Source organism: Schistocerca piceifrons, unplaced genomic scaffold (genome assembly GCF_021461385.2).
Source record: "Schistocerca piceifrons isolate TAMUIC-IGC-003096 unplaced genomic scaffold, iqSchPice1.1 HiC_scaffold_701, whole genome shotgun sequence".
Taxonomy (NCBI): Eukaryota; Metazoa; Arthropoda; class Insecta; order Orthoptera; family Acrididae; genus Schistocerca; species Schistocerca piceifrons.
This window is the reverse complement of record NW_025728950.1, coordinates 249925-271385: the sequence shown is the minus strand read 5'-3', so window position 1 is coordinate 271385 and position 21461 is coordinate 249925. Positions and strand designations below refer to the sequence as shown.

The following is a 21461-nucleotide window of genomic DNA, read 5'->3' as shown; positions in this document are numbered from 1 at the left end:
GTCATCCGGCACTTCTTGGATGGAGCAAATTCCAGAATCATTGTGAACGGCTGCAGATCACGACCAATTCCCATCAGACGATCAGTTCGACAAGGCTGTCCCTTGTCAGTGTATTTTATCGCTTTGGCGCTGGACCCCATGCTGCGTGACATCGGACGGATGGTCGAAGGTGTTCCTTTCCCAGGCGTCACCTTCCGCAGTGCGGCATACGCGGATGGTGTAGGTGTGTTTGTAGCAAACGCCAATGACATCGATTCGGTTCGCCGAGTCCTCCACGTTTATGAACGAGCATCCGGTGCCATGTTAAAATCCAACAAAATGGTGCTAATGCCACTAGGGCCACGATCATTGACCATCGAACGCCCATGCAACCGGATTGTAGGGGAACAACGTATCTTGGGTCTTGAGGTGACTGACTGTCCGCAGCGCATGTTAACACTCACGTGCAGGCGGATTCTCACGCGCATCAGAGGATTTTGCATGAGTCACACTGATCGACGACTCGACCTCCATCAACGAATCCAACTGATTAGTACATACATCCTATCACGGGCATAGTATGTAGCACAACTCCATACGCTACCGAAACAAACCAGCAGAGCCATCTCACAAACAGTATATTGCCTATTGTGGCGGCATGCACTATTCAAAGTTGATGCGCAGAATTGTACACTGCCAAAGGTCGATAGTGGCCTTGGACTCATTGACTTTCCCCGCAAATGTGCGGCAATCCTGATTCAAAGTATCGCCACTTTGCGTGAGATTGACCCAGGTGGTACAACAGCGGTGCTTTTCGACCGTTATCGCCCACAATCGGCGCGTGCACCAGTATGTTTGACACATATTCCATTCCGGATGACGACAGTCAAGGACTATTACCTCAATCAAAGTTACGTCCTAACAGTGGCCACCGACAAGGCACGCACATCGAAGCGCCTTTACTAGGCGCTTCGAGGCCAGCCCACACCACATAAATTGGAGGACAGACGACCGTCGGTCATCTGGCACCAAGCTTGGGCTAATATCAACCACCCAGCCCTTCCCACAGAAGTTTCAGCGCTATGGTATCGCGTTGTAAACAATTTAATACCCACTAATCACCGCCTGGCGGCCATCCGCCTATGGCCCTCGGCTGCTTGCGGCCGATGTGGTGACGTAGACACCAGAGAGCATCGTCTCTTATGCCCTCACGTCACAGAAGTGTGGGACCTTGCACGTGTGCTATTAGCGCTGATCGGTGGGACTACACTGGACTATGTGTCAATCGACTGGTTCCTTACCCCTGATATTCAGACCAACCAACGAACACGACGTAACGCAATGGTGTGGCTCTTGGGCCACACCATTTTCACGATCTATGACCTTTGCCTCACCGATGCTGTCTCTTTCATGGACTACCTTTGGAGCCAGCATCGCCTGGCGGAATCTGACCGGAAATATACCATTACTTTTGCAAGATTTCTTAAAGTTGCAATGGTTCATGGTTATCAAAAGGTGTTCCGGGCTGACTAAGGCACCTCGTATAAGAATTGCCTGAGTGTACCCCTGGATCTTTGTCACTCAGACTTTCAAACTACCCTTGACTTACCCATACCCCAGATTTGGTATTGGCCTTCAGGGCATCACTAGAGTAGACTGTTCTATGATACTGATAATATGGAAATTGGTAACACGGAAATTGTGTGAACCTTGTATGAAAAATTATTGGAAAATTGGAAAACACATAATCTATCTTAGAGGATTATTACTTCGTTAATTCTATGGGCGATGGGATTATCTCGCCAGTTTCGTTTGAGTGTGCTGCCGTCGCTGTTTTTTTTTATTTTGCCTTCATTTCTGTCTTTATTTATTTCTTTCTATTTAGTTTTTAACATCATCACTTGCTTCACACCTGGAGAGGGAGGTGTGTTTCTGAGTAGTGTGTCGTCGCCCCCAAGGCATAGCAGAGTATGCCTCCGCTTTTATTTTCGGTTTATGGCAATAAGTCTTGCTACTAACAACACCCTGCTTTACGTGCTGCGTCGACACTAGAGGATGGCGGCATTTTTGGAGAGGAAAAGGTAGGTCTATAGGGGAGGTAGGAGGGAAAAAAGTGTAGTATTTGTCTTATCAGCTTAATATCTGATACGTCCTGCATCACACGACCAGAATATTACACTCATTTTTGGCTTATGACGGAGTGCTAGGGGCTTGCTCCACCTCTGTCGCGGGTTGGCCCGGCATTGAAGTACCGCCGGGATCGGCCCACCTAAAATTAATTAAAACACAGCCTGAAATGGGTTAACTTTCTGCAGTGATCAGATATTCCGCTGGTAGCAAAACTTGTCGTAGTTGTTGATGTGCCCAGTAGTTAGTTGCTTACACACCACGATTTCTTTTCATTAATTTAAGATTATCTTAAGAATTTTTTTTTTTTTTTTGCGTTTAGCCGGACGGCACTTGCAGCCGCATTACGCTAGGCTGGTAATTTATGGGGGCACAGGACAGTGCTTTCGGATGCCTCGTTAGTGTCTCTTATTGTCCGGGCACAGATAATTTTAATTACATTTTTTGGAGTTATATCCTTAGCTCCTCGCGAACGTCGTCGTCGTCGCCGCCGCACGCACGCTGAATACGTGTGTACACACGCACACACACATATGCAGTAGGCGGTGGACGATGTAAGCACTCGGCTAGGTGTAGCTCGCGCCAGTATAGCTCGCACCGGCCTGACGCTGCTGTGGGGCGGCCTCACGGCTTCTCCACTGCCCTGGCAGCTAGCGGCGTTCAAATGGGAGTCGCAGTTTACTCCTCGACATGGAGGGTAGTACTGGGATGTTGACGAGTGATCTCGTATTTGGTCGTTCCTTCCGGCACTTGCCTTTGCGATGTTTTCGACGGTCGCCTGTTGCCATATCGGCCCGCACCACCGTGTGTCACTCCCACATGTGGAGCGCACACGCTGCAAGCATTTAGGCCCTGACACTGCGGTTTTTCATCTCTGGCGGTACTCCGCAAGGATACCGCCCTTCGATTGTGCCATTCCAGCACTAATCGAAGTGCTAGGTTTTCCGGCCTGTTAGGAGACCGCTTCTGCAAAACGTGCGAGGAGATGTTTGCTGGTTGCGAGCTACCCGCCGATTTTCTAGCTGTACGTATTGTCCTTAATCCAAAGGTCACGGTTCACTGTCGGGCTAAGGACGTGTTCTTAACACTGATTATAAGTTGGTGGCACGAAGTGTGGCTTCACATCTTAAACAGGTAATGAATAAGGTACACTGGCGTTTCGAATCGAACCACCTTCACCGCTGCTTCTATATACCGTGATGCTGTCTTACTCACCCACCGCCGACGCTCGAACCCCGGCTTCAATTGATCTCTAGATTTCGCCGGTGCCTTCTCCCATCCTTACCTGCTGGCCGTTATGTCGCGGAAGGGTTTCGGGGAGCACTTCATAAGAGTCATCCGGCACTTCTTGGATGGAGCAAATTCCAGAATCATTGTGAACGGCTGCAGATCACGACCAATTCCCATCAGACGATCAGTTCGACAAGGCTGTCCCTTGTCAGTGTATTTTATCGCTTTGGCGCTGGACCCCATGCTGCGTGACATCGGACGGATGGTCGAAGGTGTTCCTTTCCCAGGCGTCACCTTCCGCAGTGCGGCATACGCGGATGGTGTAGGTGTGTTTGTAGCAAACGCCAATGACATCGATTCGGTTCGCCGAGTCCTCCACGTTTATGAACGAGCATCCGGTGCCATGTTAAAATCCAACAAAATGGTGCTAATGCCACTAGGGCCACGATCATTGACCATCGAACGCCCATGCAACCGGATTGTAGGGGAACAACGTATCTTGGGTCTTGAGGTGACTGACTGTCCGCAGCGCATGTTAACACTCACGTGCAGGCGGATTCTCACGCGCATCAGAGGATTTTGCATGAGTCACACTGATCGACGACTCGACCTCCATCAACGAATCCAACTGATTAGTACATACATCCTATCACGGGCATAGTATGTAGCACAACTCCATACGCTACCGAAACAAACCAGCAGAGCCATCTCACAAACAGTATATTGCCTATTGTGGCGGCATGCACTATTCAAAGTTGATGCGCAGAATTGTACACTGCCAAAGGTCGATAGTGGCCTTGGACTCATTGACTTTCCCCGCAAATGTGCGGCAATCCTGATTCAAAGTATCGCCACTTTGCGTGAGATTGACCCAGGTGGTACAACAGCGGTGCTTTTCGACCGTTATCGCCCACAATCGGCGCGTGCACCAGTATGTTTGACACATATTCCATTCCGGATGACGACAGTCAAGGACTATTACCTCAATCAAAGTTACGTCCTAACAGTGGCCACCGACAAGGCACGCACATCGAAGCGCCTTTACTAGGCGCTTCGAGGCCAGCCCACACCACATAAATTGGAGGACAGACGACCGTCGGTCATCTGGCACCAAGCTTGGGCTAATATCAACCACCCAGCCCTTCCCACAGAAGTTTCAGCGCTATGGTATCGCGTTGTAAACAATTTAATACCCACTAATCACCGCCTGGCGGCCATCCGCCTATGGCCCTCGGCTGCTTGCGGCCGATGTGGTGACGTAGACACCAGAGAGCATCGTCTCTTATGCCCTCACGTCACAGAAGTGTGGGACCTTGCACGTGTGCTATTAGCGCTGATCGGTGGGACTACACTGGACTATGTGTCAATCGACTGGTTCCTTACCCCTGATATTCAGACCAACCAACGAACACGACGTAACGCAATGGTGTGGCTCTTGGGCCACACCATTTTCACGATCTATGACCTTTGCCTCACCGATGCTGTCTCTTTCATGGACTACCTTTGGAGCCAGCATCGCCTGGCGGAATCTGACCGGAAATATACCATTACTTTTGCAAGATTTCTTAAAGTTGCAATGGTTCATGGTTATCAAAAGGTGTTCCGGGCTGACTAAGGCACCTCGTATAAGAATTGCCTGAGTGTACCCCTGGATCTTTGTCACTCAGACTTTCAAACTACCCTTGACTTACCCATACCCCAGATTTGGTATTGGCCTTCAGGGCATCACTAGAGTAGACTGTTCTATGATACTGATAATATGGAAATTGGTAACACGGAAATTGTGTGAACCTTGTATGAAAAATTATTGGAAAATTGGAAAACACATAATCTATCTTAGAGGATTATTACTTCGTTAATTCTATGGGCGATGGGATTATCTCGCCAGTTTCGTTTGAGTGTGCTGCCGTCGCTGTTTTTTTTTATTTTGCCTTCATTTCTGTCTTTATTTATTTCTTTCTATTTAGTTTTTAACATCATCACTTGCTTCACACCTGGAGAGGGAGGTGTGTTTCTGAGTAGTGTGTCGTCGCCCCCAAGGCATAGCAGAGTATGCCTCCGCTTTTATTTTCGGTTTATGGCAATAAGTCTTGCTACTAACAACACCCTGCTTTACGTGCTGCGTCGACACTAGAGGATGGCGGCATTTTTGGAGAGGAAAAGGTAGGTCTATAGGGGAGGTAGGAGGGAAAAAAGTGTAGTATTTGTCTTATCAGCTTAATATCTGATACGTCCTGCATCACACGACCAGAATATTACACTCATTTTTGGCTTATGACGGAGTGCTAGGGGCTTGCTCCACCTCTGTCGCGGGTTGGCCCGGCATTGAAGTACCGCCGGGATCGGCCCACCTAAAATTAATTAAAACACAGCCTGAAATGGGTTAACTTTCTGCAGTGATCAGATATTCCGCTGGTAGCAAAACTTGTCGTAGTTGTTGATGTGCCCAGTAGTTAGTTGCTTACACACCACGATTTCTTTTCATTAATTTAAGATTATCTTAAGAATTTTTTTTTTTTTTTTGCGTTTAGCCGGACGGCACTTGCAGCCGCATTACGCTAGGCTGGTAATTTATGGGGGCACAGGACAGTGCTTTCGGATGCCTCGTTAGTGTCTCTTATTGTCCGGGCACAGATAATTTTAATTACATTTTTTGGAGTTATATCCTTAGCTCCTCGCGAACGTCGTCGTCGTCGCCGCCGCACGCACGCTGAATACGTGTGTACACACGCACACACACATATGCAGTAGGCGGTGGACGATGTAAGCACTCGGCTAGGTGTAGCTCGCGCCAGTATAGCTCGCACCGGCCTGACGCTGCTGTGGGGCGGCCTCACGGCTTCTCCACTGCCCTGGCAGCTAGCGGCGTTCAAATGGGAGTCGCAGTTTACTCCTCGACATGGAGGGTAGTACTGGGATGTTGACGAGTGATCTCGTATTTGGTCGTTCCTTCCGGCACTTGCCTTTGCGATGTTTTCGACGGTCGCCTGTTGCCATATCGGCCCGCACCACCGTGTGTCACTCCCACATGTGGAGCGCACACGCTGCAAGCATTTAGGCCCTGACACTGCGGTTTTTCATCTCTGGCGGTACTCCGCAAGGATACCGCCCTTCGATTGTGCCATTCCAGCACTAATCGAAGTGCTAGGTTTTCCGGCCTGTTAGGAGACCGCTTCTGCAAAACGTGCGAGGAGATGTTTGCTGGTTGCGAGCTACCCGCCGATTTTCTAGCTGTACGTATTGTCCTTAATCCAAAGGTCACGGTTCACTGTCGGGCTAAGGACGTGTTCTTAACACTGATTATAAGTTGGTGGCACGAAGTGTGGCTTCACATCTTAAACAGGTAATGAATAAGGTACACTGGCGTTTCGAATCGAACCACCTTCACCGCTGCTTCTATATACCGTGATGCTGTCTTACTCACCCACCGCCGACGCTCGAACCCCGGCTTCAATTGATCTCTAGATTTCGCCGGTGCCTTCTCCCATCCTTACCTGCTGGCCGTTATGTCGCGGAAGGGTTTCGGGGAGCACTTCATAAGAGTCATCCGGCACTTCTTGGATGGAGCAAATTCCAGAATCATTGTGAACGGCTGCAGATCACGACCAATTCCCATCAGACGATCAGTTCGACAAGGCTGTCCCTTGTCAGTGTATTTTATCGCTTTGGCGCTGGACCCCATGCTGCGTGACATCGGACGGATGGTCGAAGGTGTTCCTTTCCCAGGCGTCACCTTCCGCAGTGCGGCATACGCGGATGGTGTAGGTGTGTTTGTAGCAAACGCCAATGACATCGATTCGGTTCGCCGAGTCCTCCACGTTTATGAACGAGCATCCGGTGCCATGTTAAAATCCAACAAAATGGTGCTAATGCCACTAGGGCCACGATCATTGACCATCGAACGCCCATGCAACCGGATTGTAGGGGAACAACGTATCTTGGGTCTTGAGGTGACTGACTGTCCGCAGCGCATGTTAACACTCACGTGCAGGCGGATTCTCACGCGCATCAGAGGATTTTGCATGAGTCACACTGATCGACGACTCGACCTCCATCAACGAATCCAACTGATTAGTACATACATCCTATCACGGGCATAGTATGTAGCACAACTCCATACGCTACCGAAACAAACCAGCAGAGCCATCTCACAAACAGTATATTGCCTATTGTGGCGGCATGCACTATTCAAAGTTGATGCGCAGAATTGTACACTGCCAAAGGTCGATAGTGGCCTTGGACTCATTGACTTTCCCCGCAAATGTGCGGCAATCCTGATTCAAAGTATCGCCACTTTGCGTGAGATTGACCCAGGTGGTACAACAGCGGTGCTTTTCGACCGTTATCGCCCACAATCGGCGCGTGCACCAGTATGTTTGACACATATTCCATTCCGGATGACGACAGTCAAGGACTATTACCTCAATCAAAGTTACGTCCTAACAGTGGCCACCGACAAGGCACGCACATCGAAGCGCCTTTACTAGGCGCTTCGAGGCCAGCCCACACCACATAAATTGGAGGACAGACGACCGTCGGTCATCTGGCACCAAGCTTGGGCTAATATCAACCACCCAGCCCTTCCCACAGAAGTTTCAGCGCTATGGTATCGCGTTGTAAACAATTTAATACCCACTAATCACCGCCTGGCGGCCATCCGCCTATGGCCCTCGGCTGCTTGCGGCCGATGTGGTGACGTAGACACCAGAGAGCATCGTCTCTTATGCCCTCACGTCACAGAAGTGTGGGACCTTGCACGTGTGCTATTAGCGCTGATCGGTGGGACTACACTGGACTATGTGTCAATCGACTGGTTCCTTACCCCTGATATTCAGACCAACCAACGAACACGACGTAACGCAATGGTGTGGCTCTTGGGCCACACCATTTTCACGATCTATGACCTTTGCCTCACCGATGCTGTCTCTTTCATGGACTACCTTTGGAGCCAGCATCGCCTGGCGGAATCTGACCGGAAATATACCATTACTTTTGCAAGATTTCTTAAAGTTGCAATGGTTCATGGTTATCAAAAGGTGTTCCGGGCTGACTAAGGCACCTCGTATAAGAATTGCCTGAGTGTACCCCTGGATCTTTGTCACTCAGACTTTCAAACTACCCTTGACTTACCCATACCCCAGATTTGGTATTGGCCTTCAGGGCATCACTAGAGTAGACTGTTCTATGATACTGATAATATGGAAATTGGTAACACGGAAATTGTGTGAACCTTGTATGAAAAATTATTGGAAAATTGGAAAACACATAATCTATCTTAGAGGATTATTACTTCGTTAATTCTATGGGCGATGGGATTATCTCGCCAGTTTCGTTTGAGTGTGCTGCCGTCGCTGTTTTTTTTTATTTTGCCTTCATTTCTGTCTTTATTTATTTCTTTCTATTTAGTTTTTAACATCATCACTTGCTTCACACCTGGAGAGGGAGGTGTGTTTCTGAGTAGTGTGTCGTCGCCCCCAAGGCATAGCAGAGTATGCCTCCGCTTTTATTTTCGGTTTATGGCAATAAGTCTTGCTACTAACAACACCCTGCTTTACGTGCTGCGTCGACACTAGAGGATGGCGGCATTTTTGGAGAGGAAAAGGTAGGTCTATAGGGGAGGTAGGAGGGAAAAAAGTGTAGTATTTGTCTTATCAGCTTAATATCTGATACGTCCTGCATCACACGACCAGAATATTACACTCATTTTTGGCTTATGACGGAGTGCTAGGGGCTTGCTCCACCTCTGTCGCGGGTTGGTCCGGCATTGAAGTACCGCCGGGATCGGCCCACCTAAAATTAATTAAAACACAGCCTGAAATGGGTTAACTTTCTGCAGTGATCAGATATTCCGCTGGTAGCAAAACTTGTCGTAGTTGTTGATGTGCCCAGTAGTTAGTTGCTTACACACCACGATTTCTTTTCATTAATTTAAGATTATCTTAAGAATTTTTTTTTTTTTTTTTTGCGTTTAGCCGGACGGCACTTGCAGCCGCATTACGCTAGGCTGGTAATTTATGGGGGCACAGGACAGTGCTTTCGGATGCCTCGTTAGTGTCTCTTATGGTCCGGGCACAGATAATTTTAATTACATTTTTTGGAGTTATATCCTTAGCTCCTCGCGAACGTCGTCGTCGTCGCCGCCGCACGCACGCTGAATACGTGTGTACACACGCACACACACATATGCAGTAGGCGGTGGACGATGTAAGCACTCGGCTAGGTGTAGCTCGCGCCAGTATAGCTCGCACCGGCCTGACGCTGCTGTGGGGCGGCCTCACGGCTTCTCCACTGCCCTGGCAGCTAGCGGCGTTCAAATGGGAGTCGCAGTTTACTCCTCGACATGGAGGGTAGTACTGGGATGTTGACGAGTGATCTCGTATTTGGTCGTTCCTTCCGGCACTTGCCTTTGCGATGTTTTCGACGGTCGCCTGTTGCCATATCGGCCCGCACCACCGTGTGTCACTCCCACATGTGGAGCGCACACGCTGCAAGCATTTAGGCCCTGACACTGCGGTTTTTCATCTCTGGCGGTACTCCGCAAGGATACCGCCCTTCGATTGTGCCATTCCAGCACTAATCGAAGTGCTAGGTTTTCCGGCCTGTTAGGAGACCGCTTCTGCAAAACGTGCGAGGAGATGTTTGCTGGTTGCGAGCTACCCGCCGATTTTCTAGCTGTACGTATTGTCCTTAATCCAAAGGTCACGGTTCACTGTCGGGCTAAGGACGTGTTCTTAACACTGATTATAAGTTGGTGGCACGAAGTGTGGCTTCACATCTTAAACAGGTAATGAATAAGGTACACTGGCGTTTCGAATCGAACCACCTTCACCGCTGCTTCTATATACCGTGATGCTGTCTTACTCACCCACCGCCGACGCTCGAACCCCGGCTTCAATTGATCTCTAGATTTCGCCGGTGCCTTCTCCCATCCTTACCTGCTGGCCGTTATGTCGCGGAAGGGTTTCGGGGAGCACTTCATAAGAGTCATCCGGCACTTCTTGGATGGAGCAAATTCCAGAATCATTGTGAACGGCTGCAGATCACGACCAATTCCCATCAGACGATCAGTTCGACAAGGCTGTCCCTTGTCAGTGTATTTTATCGCTTTGGCGCTGGACCCCATGCTGCGTGACATCGGACGGATGGTCGAAGGTGTTCCTTTCCCAGGCGTCACCTTCCGCAGTGCGGCATACGCGGATGGTGTAGGTGTGTTTGTAGCAAACGCCAATGACATCGATTCGGTTCGCCGAGTCCTCCACGTTTATGAACGAGCATCCGGTGCCATGTTAAAATCCAACAAAATGGTGCTAATGCCACTAGGGCCACGATCATTGACCATCGAACGCCCATGCAACCGGATTGTAGGGGAACAACGTATCTTGGGTCTTGAGGTGACTGACTGTCCGCAGCGCATGTTAACACTCACGTGCAGGCGGATTCTCACGCGCATCAGAGGATTTTGCATGAGTCACACTGATCGACGACTCGACCTCCATCAACGAATCCAACTGATTAGTACATACATCCTATCACGGGCATAGTATGTAGCACAACTCCATACGCTACCGAAACAAACCAGCAGAGCCATCTCACAAACAGTATATTGCCTATTGTGGCGGCATGCACTATTCAAAGTTGATGCGCAGAATTGTACACTGCCAAAGGTCGATAGTGGCCTTGGACTCATTGACTTTCCCCGCAAATGTGCGGCAATCCTGATTCAAAGTATCGCCACTTTGCGTGAGATTGACCCAGGTGGTACAACAGCGGTGCTTTTCGACCGTTATCGCCCACAATCGGCGCGTGCACCAGTATGTTTGACACATATTCCATTCCGGATGACGACAGTCAAGGACTATTACCTCAATCAAAGTTACGTCCTAACAGTGGCCACCGACAAGGCACGCACATCGAAGCGCCTTTACTAGGCGCTTCGAGGCCAGCCCACACCACATAAATTGGAGGACAGACGACCGTCGGTCATCTGGCACCAAGCTTGGGCTAATATCAACCACCCAGCCCTTCCCACAGAAGTTTCAGCGCTATGGTATCGCGTTGTAAACAATTTAATACCCACTAATCACCGCCTGGCGGCCATCCGCCTATGGCCCTCGGCTGCTTGCGGCCGATGTGGTGACGTAGACACCAGAGAGCATCGTCTCTTATGCCCTCACGTCACAGAAGTGTGGGACCTTGCACGTGTGCTATTAGCGCTGATCGGTGGGACTACACTGGACTATGTGTCAATCGACTGGTTCCTTACCCCTGATATTCAGACCAACCAACGAACACGACGTAACGCAATGGTGTGGCTCTTGGGCCACACCATTTTCACGATCTATGACCTTTGCCTCACCGATGCTGTCTCTTTCATGGACTACCTTTGGAGCCAGCATCGCCTGGCGGAATCTGACCGGAAATATACCATTACTTTTGCAAGATTTCTTAAAGTTGCAATGGTTCATGGTTATCAAAAGGTGTTCCGGGCTGACTAAGGCACCTCGTATAAGAATTGCCTGAGTGTACCCCTGGATCTTTGTCACTCAGACTTTCAAACTACCCTTGACTTACCCATACCCCAGATTTGGTATTGGCCTTCAGGGCATCACTAGAGTAGACTGTTCTATGATACTGATAATATGGAAATTGGTAACACGGAAATTGTGTGAACCTTGTATGAAAAATTATTGGAAAATTGGAAAACACATAATCTATCTTAGAGGATTATTACTTCGTTAATTCTATGGGCGATGGGATTATCTCGCCAGTTTCGTTTGAGTGTGCTGCCGTCGCTGTTTTTTTTTATTTTGCCTTCATTTCTGTCTTTATTTATTTCTTTCTATTTAGTTTTTAACATCATCACTTGCTTCACACCTGGAGAGGGAGGTGTGTTTCTGAGTAGTGTGTCGTCGCCCCCAAGGCATAGCAGAGTATGCCTCCGCTTTTATTTTCGGTTTATGGCAATAAGTCTTGCTACTAACAACACCCTGCTTTACGTGCTGCGTCGACACTAGAGGATGGCGGCATTTTTGGAGAGGAAAAGGTAGGTCTATAGGGGAGGTAGGAGGGAAAAAAGTGTAGTATTTGTCTTATCAGCTTAATATCTGATACGTCCTGCATCACACGACCAGAATATTACACTCATTTTTGGCTTATGACGGAGTGCTAGGGGCTTGCTCCACCTCTGTCGCGGGTTGGCCCGGCATTGAAGTACCGCCGGGATCGGCCCACCTAAAATTAATTAAAACACAGCCTGAAATGGGTTAACTTTCTGCAGTGATCAGATATTCCGCTGGTAGCAAAACTTGTCGTAGTTGTTGATGTGCCCAGTAGTTAGTTGCTTACACACCACGATTTCTTTTCATTAATTTAAGATTATCTTAAGAATTTTTTTTTTTTTTTGCGTTTAGCCGGACGGCACTTGCAGCCGCATTACGCTAGGCTGGTAATTTATGGGGGCACAGGACAGTGCTTTCGGATGCCTCGTTAGTGTCTCTTATTGTCCGGGCACAGATAATTTTAATTACATTTTTTGGAGTTATATCCTTAGCTCCTCGCGAACGTCGTCGTCGTCGCCGCCGCACGCACGCTGAATACGTGTGTACACACGCACACACACATATGCAGTAGGCGGTGGACGATGTAAGCACTCGGCTAGGTGTAGCTCGCGCCAGTATAGCTCGCACCGGCCTGACGCTGCTGTGGGGCGGCCTCACGGCTTCTCCACTGCCCTGGCAGCTAGCGGCGTTCAAATGGGAGTCGCAGTTTACTCCTCGACATGGAGGGTAGTACTGGGATGTTGACGAGTGATCTCGTATTTGGTCGTTCCTTCCGGCACTTGCCTTTGCGATGTTTTCGACGGTCGCCTGTTGCCATATCGGCCCGCACCACCGTGTGTCACTCCCACATGTGGAGCGCACACGCTGCAAGCATTTAGGCCCTGACACTGCGGTTTTTCATCTCTGGCGGTACTCCGCAAGGATACCGCCCTTCGATTGTGCCATTCCAGCACTAATCGAAGTGCTAGGTTTTCCGGCCTGTTAGGAGACCGCTTCTGCAAAACGTGCGAGGAGATGTTTGCTGGTTGCGAGCTACCCGCCGATTTTCTAGCTGTACGTATTGTCCTTAATCCAAAGGTCACGGTTCACTGTCGGGCTAAGGACGTGTTCTTAACACTGATTATAAGTTGGTGGCACGAAGTGTGGCTTCACATCTTAAACAGGTAATGAATAAGGTACACTGGCGTTTCGAATCGAACCACCTTCACCGCTGCTTCTATATACCGTGATGCTGTCTTACTCACCCACCGCCGACGCTCGAACCCCGGCTTCAATTGATCTCTAGATTTCGCCGGTGCCTTCTCCCATCCTTACCTGCTGGCCGTTATGTCGCGGAAGGGTTTCGGGGAGCACTTCATAAGAGTCATCCGGCACTTCTTGGATGGAGCAAATTCCAGAATCATTGTGAACGGCTGCAGATCACGACCAATTCCCATCAGACGATCAGTTCGACAAGGCTGTCCCTTGTCAGTGTATTTTATCGCTTTGGCGCTGGACCCCATGCTGCGTGACATCGGACGGATGGTCGAAGGTGTTCCTTTCCCAGGCGTCACCTTCCGCAGTGCGGCATACGCGGATGGTGTAGGTGTGTTTGTAGCAAACGCCAATGACATCGATTCGGTTCGCCGAGTCCTCCACGTTTATGAACGAGCATCCGGTGCCATGTTAAAATCCAACAAAATGGTGCTAATGCCACTAGGGCCACGATCATTGACCATCGAACGCCCATGCAACCGGATTGTAGGGGAACAACGTATCTTGGGTCTTGAGGTGACTGACTGTCCGCAGCGCATGTTAACACTCACGTGCAGGCGGATTCTCACGCGCATCAGAGGATTTTGCATGAGTCACACTGATCGACGACTCGACCTCCATCAACGAATCCAACTGATTAGTACATACATCCTATCACGGGCATAGTATGTAGCACAACTCCATACGCTACCGAAACAAACCAGCAGAGCCATCTCACAAACAGTATATTGCCTATTGTGGCGGCATGCACTATTCAAAGTTGATGCGCAGAATTGTACACTGCCAAAGGTCGATAGTGGCCTTGGACTCATTGACTTTCCCCGCAAATGTGCGGCAATCCTGATTCAAAGTATCGCCACTTTGCGTGAGATTGACCCAGGTGGTACAACAGCGGTGCTTTTCGACCGTTATCGCCCACAAGCGGCGCGTGCACCAGTATGTTTGACACATATTCCATTCCGGATGACGACAGTCAAGGACTATTACCTCAATCAAAGTTACGTCCTAACAGTGGCCACCGACAAGGCACGCACATCGAAGCGCCTTTACTAGGCGCTTCGAGGCCAGCCCACACCACATAAATTGGAGGACAGACGACCGTCGGTCATCTGGCACCAAGCTTGGGCTAATATCAACCACCCAGCCCTTCCCACAGAAGTTTCAGCGCTATGGTATCGCGTTGTAAACAATTTAATACCCACTAATCACCGCCTGGCGGCCATCCGCCTATGGCCCTCGGCTGCTTGCGGCCGATGTGGTGACGTAGACACCAGAGAGCATCGTCTCTTATGCCCTCACGTCACAGAAGTGTGGGACCTTGCACGTGTGCTATTAGCGCTGATCGGTGGGACTACACTGGACTATGTGTCAATCGACTGGTTCCTTACCCCTGATATTCAGACCAACCAACGAACACGACGTAACGCAATGGTGTGGCTCTTGGGCCACACCATTTTCACGATCTATGACCTTTGCCTCACCGATGCTGTCTCTTTCATGGACTACCTTTGGAGCCAGCATCGCCTGGCGGAATCTGACCGGAAATATACCATTACTTTTGCAAGATTTCTTAAAGTTGCAATGGTTCATGGTTATCAAAAGGTGTTCCGGGCTGACTAAGGCACCTCGTATAAGAATTGCCTGAGTGTACCCCTGGATCTTTGTCACTCAGACTTTCAAACTACCCTTGACTTACCCATACCCCAGATTTGGTATTGGCCTTCAGGGCATCACTAGAGTAGACTGTTCTATGATACTGATAATATGGAAATTGGTAACACGGAAATTGTGTGAACCTTGTATGAAAAATTATTGGAAAATTGGAAAACACATAATCTATCTTAGAGGATTATTACTTCGTTAATTCTATGGGCGATGGGATTATCTCGCCAGTTTCGTTTGAGTGTGCTGCCGTCGCTGTTTTTTTTTATTTTGCCTTCATTTCTGTCTTTATTTATTTCTTTCTATTTAGTTTTTAACATCATCACTTGCTTCACACCTGGAGAGGGAGGTGTGTTTCTGAGTAGTGTGTCGTCGCCCCCAAGGCATAGCAGAGTATGCCTCCGCTTTTATTTTCGGTTTATGGCAATAAGTCTTGCTACTAACAACACCCTGCTTTACGTGCTGCGTCGACACTAGAGGATGGCGGCATTTTTGGAGAGGAAAAGGTAGGTCTATAGGGGAGGTAGGAGGGAAAAAAGTGTAGTATTTGTCTTATCAGCTTAATATCTGATACGTCCTGCATCACACGACCAGAATATTACACTCATTTTTGGCTTATGACGGAGTGCTAGGGGCTTGCTCCACCTCTGTCGCGGGTTGGCCCGGCATTGAAGTACCGCCGGGATCGGCCCACCTAAAATTAATTAAAACACAGCCTGAAATGGGTTAACTTTCTGCAGTGATCAGATATTCCGCTGGTAGCAAAACTTGTCGTAGTTGTTGATGTGCCCAGTAGTTAGTTGCTTACACACCACGATTTCTTTTCATTAATTTAAGATTATCTTAAGAATTTTTTTTTTTTTTTTGCGTTTAGCCGGACGGCACTTGCAGCCGCATTACGCTAGGCTGGTAATTTATGGGGGCACAGGACAGTGCCTTCGGATGCCTCGTTAGTGTCTCTTATGGTCCGGGCACAGATAATTTTAATTACATTTTTTGGAGTTATATCCTTAGCTCCTCGCGAACGTCGTCGTCGTCGCCGCCGCACGCACGCTGAATACGTGTGTACACACGCACACACACATATGCAGTAGGCGGTGGACGATGTAAGCACTCGGCTAGGTGTAGCTCGCGCCAGTATAGTTCGCACCGGCCTGACGCTGCTGTGGGGCGGCCTCACGGCTTCTCCACTGCCCTGGCAGCTAGCGGCGTTCAAATGGGAGTCGCAGTTTACTCCTCGACATGGAGGGTAGTACTGGGATGTTGACGAGTGATCTCGTATTTGGTCGTTCCTTCCGGCACTTGCCTTTGCGATGTTTTCGACGGTCGCCTGTTGCCATATCGGCCCGCACCACCGTGTGTCACTCCCACATGTGGAGCGCACACGCTGCAAGCATTTAGGCCCTGACACTGCGGTTTTTCATCTCTGGCGGTACTCCGCAAGGATACCGCCCTTCGATTGTGCCATTCCAGCACTAATCGAAGTGCTAGGTTTTCCGGCCTGTTAGGAGACCGCTTCTGCAAAACGTGCGAGGAGATGTTTGCTGGTTGCGAGCTACCCGCCGATTTTCTAGCTGTACGTATTGTCCTTAATCCAAAGGTCACAGGTCACTGTCGGGCTAAGGACGTGTTCTTAACACTGATTATAAGTTGGTGGCACGAAGTGTGGCTTCACATCTTAAACAGGTAATGAATAAGGTACACTGGCGTTTCGAATCGAACCACCTTCACCGCTGCTTCTATATACCGTGATGCTGTCTTACTCACCCACCGTCGACGCTCGAACCCCGGCTTCAATTGATCTCTAGATTTCGCCGGTGCCTTCTCCCATCCTTACCTGCTGGCCGTTATGTCGCGGAAGGGTTTCGGGGAGCACTTCATAAGAGTCATCCGGCACTTCTTGGATGGAGCAAATTCCAGAATCATTGTGAACGGCTGCAGATCACGACCAATTCCCATCAGACGATCAGTTCGACAAGGCTGTCCCTTGTCAGTGTATTTTATCGCTTTGGCGCTGGACCCCATGCTGCGTGACATCGGACGGATGGTCGATGGTGTTCCTTTCCCAGGCGTCACCTTCCGCAGTGCGGCATACGCGGATGGTGTAGGTGTGTTTGTAGCAAACGCCAATGACATCGATTCGGTTCGCCGAGTCCTCCACGTTTATGAACGAGCATCCGGTGCCATGTTAAAATCCAACAAAATGGTGCTAATGCCACTAGGGCCACGATCATTGACCATCGAACGCCCATGCAACCGGATTGTAGGGGAACAACGTATCTTGGGTCTTGAGGTGACTGACTGTCCGCAGCGCATGTTAACACTCACGTGCAGGCGGATTCTCACGCGCATCAGAGGATTTTGCATGAGTCACACTGATCGACGACTCGACCTCCATCAACGAATCCAACTGATTAGTACATACATCCTATCACGGGCATAGTATGTAGCACAACTCCATACGCTACCGAAACAAACCAGCAGAGCCATCTCACAAACAGTATATTGCCTATTGTGGCGGCATGCACTATTCAAAGTTGATGCGCAGAATTGTACACTGCCAAAGGTCGATAGTGGCCTTGGACTCATTGACTTTCCCCGCAAATGTGCGGCAATCCTGATTCAAAGTATCGCCACTTTGCGTGAGATTGACCCAGGTGGTACAACAGCGGTGCTTTTCGACCGTTATCGCCCACAATCGGCGCGTGCACCAGTATGTTTGACACATATTCCATTCCGGATGACGACAGTCAAGGACTATTACCTCAATCAAAGTTACGTCCTAACAGTGGCCACCGACAAGGCACGCACATCGAAGCGCCTTTACTAGGCGCTTCGAGGCCAGCCCACACCACATAAATTGGAGGACAGACGACCGTCGGTCATCTGGCACCAAGCTTGGGCTAATATCAACCACCCAGCCCTTCCCACAGAAGTTTCAGCGCTATGGTATCGCGTTGTAAACAATTTAATACCCACTAATCACCGCCTGGCGGCCATCCGCCTATGGCCCTCGGCTGCTTGCGGCCGATGTGGTGACGTAGACACCAGAGAGCATCGTCTCTTATGCCCTCACGTCACAGAAGTGTGGGACCTTGCACGTGTGCTATTAGCGCTGATCGGTGGGACTACACTGGACTATGTGTCAATCGACTGGTTCCTTACCCCTGATATTCAGACCAACCAACGAACACGACGTAACGCAATGGTGTGGCTCTTGGGCCACACCATTTTCACGATCTATGACCTTTGCCTCACCGATGCTGTCTCTTTCATGGACTACCTTTGGAGCCAGCATCGCCTGGCGGAATCTGACCGGAAATATACCATTACTTTTGCAAGATTTCTTAAAGTTGCAATGGTTCATGGTTATCAAAAGGTGTTCCGGGCTGACTAAGGCACCTCGTATAAGAATTGCCTGAGTGTACCCCTGGATCTTTGTCACTCAGACTTTCAAACTACCCTTGACTTACCCATACCCCAGATTTGGTATTGGCCTTCAGGGCATCACTAGAGTAGACTGTTCTATGATACTGATAATATGGAAATTGGTAACACGGAAATTGTGTGAACCTTGTATGAAAAATTATTGGAAAATTGGAAAACACATAATCTATCTTAGAGGATTATTACTTCGTTAATTCTATGGGCGATGGGATTATCTCGCCAGTTTCGTTTGAGTGTGCTGCCGTCGCTGTTTTTTTTTATTTTGCCTTCATTTCTGTCTTTATTTATTTCTTTCTATTTAGTTTTTAACATCATCACTTGCTTCACACCTGGAGAGGGAGGTGTGTTTCTGAGTAGTGTGTCGTCGCCCCCAAGGCATAGCAGAGTATGCCTCCGCTTTTATTTTCGGTTTATGGCAATAAGTCTTGCTACTAACAACACCCTGCTTTACGTGCTGCGTCGACACTAGAGGATGGCGGCATTTTTGGAGAGGAAAAGGTAGGTCTATAGGGGAGGTAGGAGGGAAAAAAGTGTAGTATTTGTCTTATCAGCTTAATATCTGATACATCCTGCATCACACGACCAGAATATTACACTCATTTTTGGCTTATGACGGAGTGCTAGGGGCTTGCTCCACCTCTGTCGCGGGTTGGCCCGGCATTGAAGTACCGCCGGGATCGGCCCACCTAAAATTAATTAAAACACAGCCTGAAATGGGTTAACTTTCTGCAGTGATCAGATATTCCGCTGGTAGCAAAACTTGTCGTAGTTGTTGATGTGCCCAGTAGTTAGTTGCTTACACACCACGATTTCTTTTCATTAATTTAAGATTATCTTAAGAATTTTTTTTTTTTTTTTGCGTTTAGCCGGACGGCACTTGCAGCCGCATTACGCTAGGCTGGTAATTTATGGGGGCACAGGACAGTGCCTTCGGATGCCTCGTTAGCGTCTCTTATGGTCCGGGCACAGATAATTTTAATTACATTTTTTGGAGTTATATCCTTAGCTCCTCGCGAACGTCGTCGTCGTCGCCGCCGCACGCACGCTGAATACGTGTGTACACACGCACACACACATATGCAGTAGGCGGTGGACGATGTAAGCACTCGGCTAGGTGTAGCTCGCGCCAGTATAGCTCGCACCGGCCTGACGCTGCTGTGGGGCGGCCTCACGGCTTCTCCACTGCCCTGGCAGCTAGCGGCGTTCAAATGGGAGTCGCAGTTTACTCCTCGACATGGAGGGTAGTACTGGGATGTTGACGAGTGATCTCGTATTTGGTCGTTCCTTCCGGCACTTGCCTTTGCGATGTTTTCGACGGTCGCCTGTTGCCATATCGGCCCGCACCACCGTGTGTCACTCCCACATGTGGAGCGCACACGCTGCAAGCATTTAGGCCCTGACACTGCGGTTTTTCATCTCTGGCGGTACTCCGCAAGGATACCGCCCTTCGATTGTGCCATTCCAGCACTAATCGAAGTGCTAGGTTTTCCGGCCTGTTAGGAGACCGCTTCTGCAAAACGTGCGAGGAGATGTTTGCTGGTTGCGAGCTACCCGCCGATTTTCTAGCTGTACGTATTGTCCTTAATCCAAAGGTCACAGGTCACTGTCGGGCTAAGGACGTGTTCTTAACACTGATTATAAGTTGGTGGCACGAAGTGTGGCTTCACATCTTAAACAGGTAATGAATAAGGTACACTGGCGTTTCGAATCGAACCACCTTCACCGCTGCTTCTATATACCGTGATGCTGTCTTACTCACCCACCGCCGACGCTCGAACCCCGGCTTCAATTGATCTCTAGATTTCGCCGGTGCCTTCTCCCATCCTTACCTGCTGGCCGTTATGTCGCGGAAGGGTTTCGGGGAGCACTTCATAAGAGTCATCCGGCACTTCTTGGATGGAGCAAATTCCAGAATCATTGTGAACGGCTGCAGATCACGACCAATTCCCATCAGACGATCAGTTCGACAAGGCTGTCCCTTGTCAGTGTATTTTATCGCTTTGGCGCTGGACCCCATGCTGCGTGACATCGGACGGATGGTCGATGGTGTTCCTTTCCCAGGCGTCACCTTCCGCAGTGCGGCATACGCGGATGGTGTAGGTGTGTTTGTAGCAAACGCCAATGACATCGATTCGGTTCGCCGAGTCCTCCACGTTTATGAACGAGCATCCGGTGCCATGTTAAAATCCAACAAAATGGTGCTAATGCCACTAGGGCCACGATCATTGACCATCGAACGCCCATGCAACCGGATTGTAGGGGAACAACGTATCTTGGGTCTTGAGGTGACTGACTGTCCGCAGCGCATGTTAACACTCACGTGCAGGCGGATTCTCACGCGCATCAGAGGATTTTGCATGAGTCACACTGATCGACGACTCGACCTCCATCAACGAATCCAACTGATTAGTACATACATCCTATCACGGGCATAGTATGTAGCACAACTCCATACGCTACCGAAACAAACCAGCAGAGCCATCTCACAAACAGTATATTGCCTATTGTGGCGGCATGCACTATTCAAAGTTGATGCGCAGAATTGTACACTGCCAAAGGTCGATAGTGGCCTTGGACTCATTGACTTTCCCCGCAAATGTGCGGCAATCCTGATTCAAAGTATCGCCACTTTGCGTGAGATTGACCCAGGTGGTACAACAGCGGTGCTTTTCGACCGTTATCGCCCACAATCGGCGCGTGCAC

General features: G+C 49.3%; 6 pseudogenes; all 6 read left to right on the top strand.

The window, feature by feature from the left end:
- The first annotated feature begins 2042 nt into the window (after positions 1 to 2042).
- Positions 2043 to 2253, top strand: LOC124769339 (annotated as a pseudogene).
- A 3228-nt stretch (positions 2254 to 5481) lies between these two features.
- LOC124769337 lies at positions 5482 to 5692 on the top strand (annotated as a pseudogene).
- Positions 5693 to 8920: 3228 nt separating this feature from the next.
- LOC124769535 lies at positions 8921 to 9131 on the top strand (annotated as a pseudogene).
- Positions 9132 to 12361: 3230 nt separating this feature from the next.
- Positions 12362 to 12572, top strand: LOC124769336 (annotated as a pseudogene).
- Positions 12573 to 15799: 3227 nt separating this feature from the next.
- On the top strand, positions 15800 to 16010 carry LOC124769335 (annotated as a pseudogene).
- A 3228-nt stretch (positions 16011 to 19238) lies between these two features.
- Positions 19239 to 19449, top strand: LOC124769563 (annotated as a pseudogene).
- The last annotated feature ends 2012 nt before the right edge of the window (positions 19450 to 21461 follow it).